The following is a 13,361-nucleotide window of genomic DNA, read 5'->3' on the forward strand; positions in this document are numbered from 1 at the left end:
CATTTAGAGAAAGGGTACAAATAAGGTTCAGAGAAGGCCCCATTGAGTTTGTCTAAGAATCCCAAATACATTAAATCCGGCCTTGAATACAGTGCCATGTGAAGATGTTCTTATTTTTGTGTCATCTACAGCATGTGAGTATGCATTCTGATTCATGGAGCCGTGTCTTGGCCACGAGAGCTGCAGCCTCAAACTTGTAAAAACAGCTGGTGAATCATTTACTTGATTCGACTCAGGCCTTTAGCTGCTTTGTGGCTTTCCAGTTCCCTTAGATGCATCTCAAAGCTGACTTGTGGTTGAACATTGTACCCAGTGTTTTCTTTCTGTGCATGTGTTTCATAAGTTCTTAGGAATATCCCCTAAGTTGGTTCAGTTATTTATAGCCGCTGTGGGCATCCGATCAAGGATAAAACACTTCAGAAGTCCTTTCAGATCTTTGTCCTAAAGTCGAATGAAGGGTATTCTGTGACCACATGCCTTCCATGACAGTTCACTAATTTGAAAATGGGGGTATCCATCGACTTCAATCATCTTCTTTTGGTAGTATCAAACATTTCCTTACATTAGAACTAAATTTCCTTTTGAGCTAATATGAACAAGACAAAATCTATTTTCAACAGCCACCTCCAAATGCCAAAAACCAAAAAACTGTCTAAGGATAGAAGGATAGCAGGCTTTAGTTCCATCACTCTTGAGCTACCACTTCACTGAAACTGGACAGGTAGTCCTTCACTAAGGGATTAAGGAACTATGACCAACTGGCTGTGCCTCTGTAGCAGCGGGTCAACAGGTCAGACTGAGGATAAATGACCTAAGACAAAGCAGCATCTGGCCACCTCATCATGAGCCAATTTGGGTTTACTGGGTCCAAGTCTGCAATAACTGATGCCACATAACAGTTAAGAGTTTAGTATTTCCTCTGTTTCAATCAGCACTTTTCTCAAGAATTCTTCTGCAGCAATCTGTTCCCAAATGGTCTAAAACGCACGGCGCACATGCATTTAGGTTGTGGCAATATCCGTTTACACTAGTTTAGCTAAAAATAAGAAAAAGAAGCCATAATGTCCCAGATAAAGACATTGCCATCTTGTGTTGGTGAGGTCATTTGGAACCAAAGTAATACCGATCACCATAAACAAACTGAGTTTATGGCCCATAGTGCAACCAACCACCAGAGGGCAATCAGATTGTTTCGGCTTTACTTTTGGGGAGGTGTCATGTAGTCCATCTTTATATAGCGTTGATGGTGCTGCATGTAATGTATATTCCTGAGGGAAATCCTGAGAGTAAACCTTTACTTAAACTCTTAACATAGAGGTAATATAAGGAGACAGGCTTGTTTTTTTAGCACCGTAAATATACACAGCCCATCCAGTTTACTGCACAAATATTGGTGATATATGTTTAACTTTCATGTCATATATTTTACTGTGCCCTGTATATCAACTGTTACTTTCTCAATTCTATACATTGCTATGGGACACCTCTGCTGTAAACTAATCCACGTATATTTTCATAGCATCTCATACTTATATGGAGAAATATGAGAATGAGAAACTTTTAACTGAAATAAATATTAAGTGCTGCCAACTTTCATTCACAATAAAAAGGAAATAATGGGAAATAATTTAAACACACATTTTTGTGTCTTTACTGACACTTTCCATTGTGGTTAAGAGACAATGGGCCCCTGGGCACAGACATGTGAGAGGCCCCCACCCTTCCTACATATAAGCAAGACCACGAATTGAAAAAGAATAATTCTTTCATCTCTTTTTAGCTATGTGTTTCATTCTCCTCTACTTGTTTCTTTGCAATTGTTATACATCTCTTTGTAATATATATATATATATGTGGTCTTTATAGAATGCATCTGGCCAGTGTCACTCCTGATCGTGAATGAAACTCGTACCTTGACCCATGAGGGAGATGCAGGAAGGGTCACGTTGTCATCACATCCTGCCTTGCCAAGATCAACACAGCCAGCTGAAGACTTTCCACATTCAACCAGCTTGCCTGCTTTACTCTCCCAAATAAATGATTCAGTAAGATTTACAGCAGTGCCCTGGTGTTGAAAGGTGGTGCACGCTAAGTTAGGATTCTTTAACTCTGGTGAATATTTCAACACATCAGTCAATGCTGCGAGGGTGAGAAATTTTGATGTTTCATGAGAGCAGAAAATGGAACCAGATATTGAAATCTGTGCCTTCTAATGGAATCTCGGCTGTTCCTCAGTCACTTGAGAGAAAACTTCTGACCTCGTATGTGCCTTTACTCTGGATTTCTCACAGAATTTTTACAAGCACTTTTGGCTGCTTCCATGACCTGCTCATCTGGGAAATATTAAAAATGACACTGCATGAAAAATCAACAACAGTAACACATTTTGAATTCTTTTAAGGCAGGTTGTGGAACTCTTTGTTTTTCTGTGGGAGAGAAGAATTAATCAGAAACCCAATTTGCCATATAAACCAAAAGGGAGCACAGTCAAACGTTATTCAGATGTTTATTTTTGAATGCATGTCATAATCCAATGGTGACCTTTAGTAATTCAAATATCATGGTGTGACAGTGGAAAGTGGAATCCAGGGCCAAGGAATTTTCTTGTGCTCAGGAAGTTGTTCAGATTCTGCAGATTATGGCCGAATGCAACTGAATGACGAAACACAGGAAACCACAAGCCCTCCAATAAACTGGCAGGGGACCCTGACTGACAGCTGTTTTACCCATTTAGAGCTTCGGTTGCTGGACCAAGATCTACTCTGTGGCAACAGGGAGACAGGCTGCTTGGATGGAGAAAGGTACACAAATAACGTGACTTCACACCTGGAACACTCAGATATGAAGACATATTTATGTTGAAGCTCATTTTCCGTTATAAAAAACTGTGATGGTATTTGGTATCAAAATTTATTTTCCTTCATAAGACATGATAGTAATGAGATGAAAAGATCTCCAGATAAACAATGGTATGTTATTAATTCTCAGGGTAACACTGCAAAGACGGTGAAAACTTATTCCTGGATGCGCCCATATTTTCTCAGATTGGCTCCATTTAATGGGTTTTTCCTTGGGTCATGTTGTACCCTTCCACAAGATATTATGGAAATCATTTCCGCGTGAACCTGCTAACTAATAAACAAACCAATGCCATCTAACCAGGCGTGAGACATCAGGAGGAGAACAGTAACCCAGAAACCCAGATTAGTCCCCAACACCAGCATAGCATATTTAAACCATGGCACAGCTGAGTTGTCCACTTACCAGAACGTCACCGGTTCAATTCTGCGTGCTGAAATGTCCTCAGCACTTGGGAAAGATACTGAACCTCCTTACGGAAGTGTGTGAGTGATGCACAGATGTATTGTATGAAGAAATGTGTGAAAGGGTAAATGTAAAGAGCTTTGAGTGGTCATCAAGACTAGCAAAGCACTTTATACATACAGACCATTTATGATATCTCGACTGTTCAACGAGAACTGTATTGTTTGATAACTTGTTTCTGACAGTATAAGGTCATCACACACCTGTCCTGTCTTTGTCCCCCATGTCTATTTTTCTCTATGGACAGTACTCAGGACATTTATTCAGTCTCAAATGTGTAGTGGGATGTGTTCAAAGCATACTTGCATGTATTACTCAAAAGGAAAAAAATGCTGCTTAATGATCTGCAGGCAAAAATCTGGCCCAGATGAATATAAAATTAGTCTCATTTTGATGAACTGTGACACAATAATAGACAACTATGTCATGACATTTTCCTTTAAATGTGTCTGTTGTTTTTTCTCCCTCCTCCCGGCTTCTCTCTTTCAGAGACCTAGATTCTCCGCCATCCTTCATTCAGCTCTGTGTGTTCTCCCTGGTCACAGTTAAATTTTCCAGGGTTTTGTTTTCCAGTCTTCAGGATGTTTTACCACTGCTGATCCAGTCTCCTCGGCTGCAAAGTGCCACATGCTGTCATTGCCCTGCTGGCTTTTTCCAACCGCTGGCACTGGTCACCACACCAGTCCTTCATTAAGGCTCCTGCTCCAGAGCTTCAGTCAACGTTCTGCATAACCACAAATAACCAGACAGCGTGGAAGAGGCCATTTCCTCCTTTTTCCCCTTTCTTCTTATGGTTAAGGTGCATTGCACCTAATTCATAGGAGTCATTGCAACTCTTAGGAAATGTTCTGCAATAGCAGAACAAAATAAAAAAGAACAGCATTTACAGACACAAGGGGCTGACAGAAAGACAAAAGAAGAGAGGAGACTTGCAGTCAAATACTGGCTGGTCCTTGGGGACTAAATAAAGCAGGAGAAGAAAAGGGAGGGAGGTGAAAGAGAGGGGGTTGTTGACAGATAAAACTCCAATGTGGTCATCTACCAGGCTAGAGCACTGCCAGAGATTCAGATCTCCTACTCTTCTTTAAATGAAAAAAACAAACAGATTTCATTCCATTCAACATTTTGGTAAATAAACATTTTTGTGGTTGTGTGCAGAAAAACGTTGTCATGGCTTGGCTGTGAGATCTGGGTTTTCCTTGTGTTTCTCCTTGTCTTCTTGTTTGTTTATGTGTTGTGTTGTCTTGTGTTGTGGGCATGGCTTCACTCACCTGATTATGGGATTTTCTAAACACTGGTTTCAATTGACTCATCACCTGCAGCATAAGAACACTAGCACTCCAGTCCCTTGAGGAGCCAAGTCCTCTATAGGTACAATGCAGTGCTATGAGCTCTATGATGGGGTGTATGTAAGATGCAATGTAAGCCAATGCAGAGAAGCGAAGAGAGGAGTAATATCATCTCTACTTCTAGACCCTTCAGAACTTTGTCAGCATTTTGTGTCAACTGCAGAGTTTTCACAGACTCAATGAGACATACTGATAATAAAGAATTATAATAGTCTCATCTGGAAATGTTTTTTTTTTATTTCATGATATTGCGCAGGTGAAAGAAGGCTGTCCTAGAGGTTTGTTTTATGTCCTGGGAAAACAAAACACCAAGGTCCCTCAAAGTAGAGCTCAGGGCCAAATTAATATCATCGAATGTGACTATCTGCTCAGACAATGTCTCTCTGATGTGTTTAGGGCCAAGTACATGACTTGTTTTGTCTGAATTTAGAAGTAACAAAATTCAATTTCAATTCAATATATATACAGTGTGTATATATATATATATGTATATATAAGCAGTGTCTCTAATATTGTTGGGATATATTACATTGCCTTATTAATACTTTTAAGACATATATATATATATACCATAACCATACCATACCATTGTTCAGTAAGGGAAGAGCCTAATAAGCTGCATTCAAACATGCACCGAACTCTGGATGATTTCATGACATTATCCATGCTGGGGCCTGGATGTGAGAATGCAAATGTTCAAAAGAAGAAATGGAGTTTCTTCAGCCAGTCCCCTATTAAGAACTCGTCAGAATGTCAGACTGAGCCCATGTGAGAACACAGCAGGAGACCCTTCAAAAATAAAAGAATCCAAATATCTCAAGATGAAAAAGCGGTGCCACACATGTAGAGGACACCAACAGAGATGTCAAGAGAGCTTCAGGTGATAAGATCTGACACAGATGTGATCTCCGCAGCAGAATTAATATTTTACATCCTGCCTCTGCCTGCTGCTTCACCCCTCACCTGATCAGATATATCTGCAGAGTCAGGACGGGGCCCCTTGTCAGTCCAACGTCGTCGGGGTGCCACATGCAAATATTCACACACTACAGAATCTCCTGCGTTCATGTCTGAAAACATCTATGCACAGCTCCCGCTATCTCCAGGCTCCACCAGCTCCTTTTCTCCATTCATCCAATAACAACCTGACACACTTACCTTGAGCCAAACAAATCTAAGCTGTCAAAGTTTCAAATGTTCCCTCTCCCTCCTGTCATTCAGCTGTCACTTCAGTTCCACGATCAATGAGCGACCCACCTCCTCCCTTGCACCACCTCAACCTTAATGGGTCAACTCCCTTCACCCATTTGGCCAGATGCTACATTCCTCCTTCATATTCAAAGCATTTAATTCATAGGAACGCTTCCATGGTGTTTTGACATTCCACTGGGTTTTAAGAGCCAAAGACTAATCTTTGGAGTGGTCATCAAGACCAGAAAAGCGCTATATAAATACAGAGCACTTACCATTTACTATTCCTTAGTTCGCAATAAATATAATTCATTCATTCTCATGTGTTTCTCTCCAGTCTCCTCTGACTGAAATGAACAGGAATTGAAGTGCACACATCTGTTCCACTGAATATCATACAGTGTTTTCACTCGAAATGCCAAGCCCATCACAAATGTGTTTTATTTGAACTTTTATATGTATTCATTGCTTTTATCATCTTACTACAGCCTAAATGTGTTTTATTTATTTCACATGTTGCTTTCATTGTGTCTTATATTTGATATAGTTGTCTGTTGATATCTATTGTTGTTTAATATATTTGCACATCTGGCTTTAAGACTTGGGTGTAGCGTCTAAAATCGGAGGCTCCTGAGGGTTCTGCAGTGCACCCTCACTGTGGCTAGGCCTCAATAATGAGTCTCTCAGATTGAATAAGCCATAGAAATGTTTAGTTTGTCCGGTTTAACCTGCAGGAGATTCTGAAGACTGATGTTCCGCTGCAATAAAAGAAATAACTTTAAGGTGGCAGAAATTGAATACCTAGCATCCAGTGGTGTCTCTATTGTAGAAATGAACCAGTGAGGAAATCTGTCAAACAACCAAAAATTACGTCGGTCACATGAGGAGGTCAAAAAGACAGAAGTCTGAAAAATGTTAACTTCCATGGAAAATAATTATACCAGAGGGTTTGACTCACCACAGTGACTCAGTCAGCTGACTAGTGGCCAGAGGGACAGTGAGCTGGACATACAGCAGAAGAAACGTTTTGGTACGCAGCCAAACGCTGTTGCAGATGTCAGATGGTTATGGGAGGAGTTCAGATCCAGTCACTACAAGTCTAATTTTATTATGTGGTATTCTGTATGGAGCAGGATTCTGGATTACCTCAGGACATATTGCTCACTCAGAGACGTTGTACGGGAGTTACTCATTTCATCAGTAAGCATATCTGTTTCCCGTTTCTTCTTGCTAATGTCTGAGTGTGCTGTGAAAAACAACGTGTGATCAAATTCCAAATGATGCTCCTGGATGATGAACTGAATGCTCCGTATCTTCATTGCTGCTGTATTCACATTGTATTTTACAGGTACGTAGTGGATGAAGCTTAGCTTTATCAGGCTGGGTATTACTGAGGCATATTGATGTCGTTTTGATTATTTTATTGGTTTTTTAAAAACTTTGAAACTCAGCTAGACAGTGAGGCTGGAGAAAGAGAAGTTTCACACATCTGTCCAGCTTCGGGTGGAGTTTGAAGGCATTCAGCCACCTCTGCAGTGGCCCTGATAAAACCCAAAGGAACCACGGCCACTGCGGCTGAAATCATCCCCAGCAGCCACTGAAAATGGATCAATTCTAGCTGCCTGCCAAGACAGAACTGTTCCAGGAAGGCTAGAAACTTCGTCACCCTCAGAGAGGTGAGGGATAGCGACATTAGGCGTCATTCGCTAATATGTGCGCATAAATATAATAACTCTCCGCACAAAATAAGGGTGTGTGCAAAATCACCACTGGATTCATGACACGTGTGCACCATCCAATTTAGTGTTCTCCACCTTGTGTATGTGTTTGTGAATCAGAATCATTCTGAATTGACAAGCGCCCTCTATTTCTCTATATAATGACATCCGTTTGGTGCATCATGTACAGAGCGATGTGCTGAACACAGAAGCTGAAGTTATAAATTGATTGCCCCAAAAGATAAAAACACTGAAGAATTTCACAACAGCAGAAATTAAAATAATTGTGTAGCGCGTCTGGACTGACGTTGTTTAAAAAAATGAAGGCTGGCAGAGGTGATGAATGTCCCCTGAGGTTCGGAAGTGGCACAAGTAAAATTGTTTGACATCAAAGCTGATGCCAAAAAACTAATCGCAGAACAGAAAAAAAAAAAATAAGGAAACAGGAGGAGGACAAGGATCAGATCTGACAGGATGAGAGGCTGCAGCTATTATTGGACAGTCATCATTATGTGGAATTTCTTTAAGGAATGAGGGAGAAAGTAACGACATCCACCAAGAATCGTTACCCAGAGGTCATTTATTTCATAATTGTTAAGATGATATTTGCAATTTCTTGTGTTAACTAGTGCAATTCAATCAGAACAATATTTTACTTAAATATTTTATTTAAATGCTAAACAATATAATTTATAGGCCCTGCAGGAGCTGTGGGTGACGCGCGAATGACCTCTCACTCCCAGTTGCCAGCGCCAGTCCTCTTTCCTGCAGTCTGGAAGTCGTGCAAAAATCCGTTTGCTCTCCTGGATGCACTGAGGGAAATTGTGAAAACATCAATGAAACACTAAAACACTTATTGGATTTCCTCACAAATAAATAAGTGCCTGACTGAATATGTGTGTTACATTTGCTTCAGAAATAATTTGGATAAACCCATAAGGAAAAGTGAATAATTTAACAACTTTATTCAGTATACAGTTTGAAATAAGTCATTGTAACTTACCATCATTAAAGACACTTCATTAAGGCATAGCGAGCCAGCACTGCAGCCAAGAAGCCTAAAATTTGGCTGTGCATCTTCGTGCCTGTCTGGATGTGGTTCTGCTCCAAGTGGTAAGGGGATGCCATGAGCCATAGGTCGTGCAGGACACAGAACGTCAGGATAATTCTGCATCTTCTCAGGTGTAAAAAGAAGCTCGCTGCCTGCTGTGTCCAAGCACATCCAAAGATCCTTGAGCTGCCCAAATGTTCGCTCTATCATGACGCGTGTGTGGATGTCATTGCAGTGCAACTCCTGAGGGGTTGGAGGGTTGGCAATTTGGAGCAGATCTATATACTTTATATAAATATAATTTTATAAGTGCTCATATCTGATTTTTTTTGTGACTGATCAATTATAGGCCAATAAACAATTTGAATGTCACCGTTGTTACATTTCAATATGAACATTCTCTCAACTATGGCAACTGGTATAATTGAAGATTTGAATTATGACGATAAAAGATGAAAGGTTGTCAATTTCATGGGTATTTAATACATTTGGTCATTGGATTAGTAAAAAAGATTTTTGTCTATTAAAGCCTCTTTTTTTAATAAATGGAGTTTTAATATACACGTTCTGAGGAAGTTCTAAATTTGTTTACAGAGTACAAACAAATTTAGGTCAGATAGATTCTAAGACCTGACCTGTGGTTAAGCATCTTGAAAGTCTGTACCTTTATGAAAGCATTTAACTGCCTTAGGTCTAAGATAGGACGTATTTTGCCATATTTGTCCGGCACGAGGAAATACATGGAGTAGAAGCCAGCAAGCTGTTTGTCTGGATTTACTTTCATTATCACATCCCTCTGCAGAAGGGTTACAATTTCCTCGGCCAAGATTTGTGCCTGGACTGGGTCCCTGACGATGGTCATACGGACCCCAGAGAAAGGTATTCTGTACCCCTTTGATACTGCGGCCAGCACCCACAGGTCTGAAAATGTTTCTTCACATTGTCACCCATAGTCAATAGATCCTCTGGGGTGGTGCTTCATCTGGAGTGCATCTCTAGCTGAAGGACTGGGATCAAACCCTTGGCGACATTGTGTTTGCTGGTTGGAGTCACCAGAGGTTGTGAATCCTGTACCCTGTCGCCTGCCATACACAATACACAGGATGATTCGTGGCTCTGTGAAGATTGAGGAGCGTGTTTTTTTTGCCTGGGCCCTGGTAACAGGGTTGTGCTCATGCCTGTGTTTCCAGGAGCATTTCTTTGAGGTGTGTCCCCTTTCACTTAGTTGGGTCGGTGGAGGCTGCACAGATTGTTCCACCCGTCTGGCTGTTTTAACACGCTCCTCCACAGGCAGTTCGATTGCTGCCACACAGGCGTTCTCAATATCATCCAGCAAATGTGACATGCCCAAACAAGTAGGGCATTCACGATGGCCATCATGGGGGTCCTGGCAAAAACAACACAACTGTGACAACACAACTGTAATTTCTGTGTGGCTTTTTGTCATTTTGAAATAAACAACAGCGCCTAGCAGTTATGGGTAGCTGATGAAGGGGAACTAATACACAGGCTGCTCACAGCTGGCCACAATCACATGTAAGAAAGAAAGGGGTGAAGTAACTGTAATTCATCTGAAAACAACCACTGTATGCATGCAATGGCAAAAGGGGAAGAGAACAAAATCTCACCTCAAAATCAAAGCCCTTTAGGAAGAGATTATTTCCTAATCAAGTTTTCAAAGTGGCTCTTATTGCTGCTAATAGATGCACTGTATGAATGTGTGTGTGAATGGGTGAATGACAATTGAGTGGTCATCACGACTAGAAAAGCACAATTAGATACAAATCATTTCCTCCTGTTAGAGAAAAACTTTACGAAAACAAATAGCATGAGATAAACAGCGCTTACCCGAAGCTGCAAGTAAGAGTAGTCGAAGCTGCCTGAAACAAAGAGCAGAGTTAAACACATGCAGTGTAACCTGAGTGTAACCCTCTGCCTCTGCTTTTAGAAAGGGGGAAACCACACACAATCCTCAGGGACACAAGCGCCTGCACAAAAGTGACAGATTGATAAAAGCGGAGTCCCAAATGTACACTGAGGCGAGTGAAGCCCAGAGGAGGAGGCGTGCTTATCGGGGTGCTTTTATGGGCAGTGAGCCGAGCCTCTTAATGTTGGTCACATGACTTTGTTGATATATGGTCTTGAGGATAGGGAGATGAGGGCATCATTCATCATGGTCTAAGTGAAGTCGAAATAGATCTTGTGTGCACAAGACAAATAAATATCTGTTGGGACGTCAGGGGCTTCGTACTATTAATTGTAACTGTTGCAGTAAGAAATCCTAGCGTCTGCTTCTGCATGATAAAACCACGACAATTACTTTTGTCAGCGTTAATGCAGTAATACCATTTCTTATCCATACACACAAGATTGGGTAGCAAACCTACATGATCAAAGCTACTGCTGTGTTTCATTGTTTAAGAGTTTTGAGTATCTTATTAAAAGAAAACCTTGAACATGGAATTTACAATGGAAAATACTTCATGTACTTCAATTGATGGCTGAGGCAGTTGCTCTGGGCATCTTATTCTGGCACAAGTCATTTAGAATTGGAGTCAATTAGAGACCTTGTACAACACTTAAAGTTACCTTGTGCGTAGTATGAGACACCAGCTGGTTTGACAAAGGTTCGGTATTTGACAAGATGGAAATAACAACAGGTTGATTTTGGATTTATATTTGTTGAATCTTATTTTAAAGGTACAGTGTGTAGAATTTTGTGAGATCTAGTGTTGAAGTTGCATGTTGCAGCTGAACACCCCTCAACTCACCCTCTCCTTCCAAACATGAAAAAGAACCTGTGGTAGCTTCAGTTGTAATAAAAACTCAAAAGGTGTTTAGTTTGTCCAGTCTGAACTAATGTAAAAAACATGGCGGCCTCCGTAGAGAGGGTCCCCTCGATGTAAATATAAAGTATTTAAATATAAAGGACATTTTCTGGGGAAAAGAAAACTACAATTCATATAATTTAGATGAAATGAACTAGTGAAAACATCATGAGGATTATTCTACATTAAATTTCTGCCAGTAGATCCCTTTCACCTCAATCTTACACACTGGACCTTTAAGTCCACTCTGCTTTATTCCCCTCTCTTTGCTTTTCCTGCTCCAATGAAAGTAAGATTAACATTATGAAGAGCAGTGACTTGACCCTATATGACTTGATCTTAAACCTTCACACACTTAGACTTAAGTAGTTTCAATTACAGGCGTCAACAAAGGTCAGTCCATTCTATCAGAGTTATCTTGTTGTGCTGAAGCTGCTTTTCCATATTTAACAAGTCTAGAAAACTTGAAACAATGGTTCTTTTCAGCATTTAAAACAAATGAGCCATGCTGCCTTGCTGGTGAGGACAGTCCATATTCCAACCGCTAAGTTGGGCAAGTCCAAGTCTATGTTGCATGAACTACCTTCAAATATCAACCTCAAGAACCAAACAAATCGTGCCCATATATTCAAGTCTGGTCCAAAACAAACCTTTTTCTCCACAGTGGTACTTCACCATCAAGAACCACAGCCGACAAGTAAATAAACTGCGGCCATTCCTCTCATAGTACGATATTTGAAAATCCAAACAGAAAAAAATCATATATATGCAAGAAAACGTGCAAAGAAGTCTTTCATCACGTTCTCTCTTTTCTCCCCATACATATTTCATTACAGGTCTGTCATATGTGTTAAACCCTCGCAGCAGAGAGAAGAAAAGAGGCAAAAATAGAGGAGAGAGGGATCAGGTGGGTGGGAGGCTGGCGAGGGGAAATGAGAAGAAATGAGGGGTAGAGACGACACATGGCAGAATTAATACAAATCTTCTCAGTGTTAATCAAAGCACCACACTCCCATAGAAGTCCTTGTTCCAAAGCCATAGTCAACAGAGGACGATAAACTACAAAGAAGGTCTCATGCTGGAGGTGTGGTTGCACGGTGCTGCTCTGCTGGGTTGGGGTGCTGTGATCACAGCTTGGTTTTTCAGGACAAAGTCTTCACAAGATGTTTACAAAGGACATTACTTAACAGTCATGTAATCTGTCTCAATACCTATTCTATAAATATTCGAAGTGGATCAAATGTAATACTTGCACTACTTTTATTTGTATAAGTTCATTTTAACAATGTGCTACTTTTGTTAAAATAGTAGTTTAACATGACTGAAGCTCATATGCTTTAGTGTCTTTTATTCATTGTGTTGTTTTGCTTTTCTCTCCATTCCCTCCTTTTTCCTCTGCTTTTCCTCTTTTCTTCTCTCATTCAGTCTTTCTGTCCTTATAGATAGATAGATAGATAGACAGATAGATAGATGGGTAGAAAGACAGATAGATAGATAGACTGACCTCTATTTCCATTGTACACCAACATTTATAGCAATTCACAGGTGGGCTCACATAATCAACAATAATCAAATGAGCACAAACTGTGCTAATTACATAGCAAGTATATAAATAAGAATATAATAAAAAAAACATTAAGACAATACAATGCATTCAAATTGAACCAGCTGAATGATTACACTTACTGCACACAGTTGTATGACAATAATATATAAACAATAGTGTTTTTGACGGCATCAAACTCCAAGTACTATAGATCAGAGGTTATTTGCCTGACATCAAGAACTGTTACAGTCAAAATTACACATTTACTTTTTTCCATCCATCCATCATTACTTCTGCTTTGAAGGGCGGACAGCAACACATCCCAGATGATGTGTTTACTTTACAGAAACATCA

The sequence above is a fragment of the Paralichthys olivaceus genome, chromosome 20 (assembly GCF_024713975.1).
Source record: "Paralichthys olivaceus isolate ysfri-2021 chromosome 20, ASM2471397v2, whole genome shotgun sequence".
Taxonomy (NCBI): Eukaryota; Metazoa; Chordata; class Actinopteri; order Pleuronectiformes; family Paralichthyidae; genus Paralichthys; species Paralichthys olivaceus.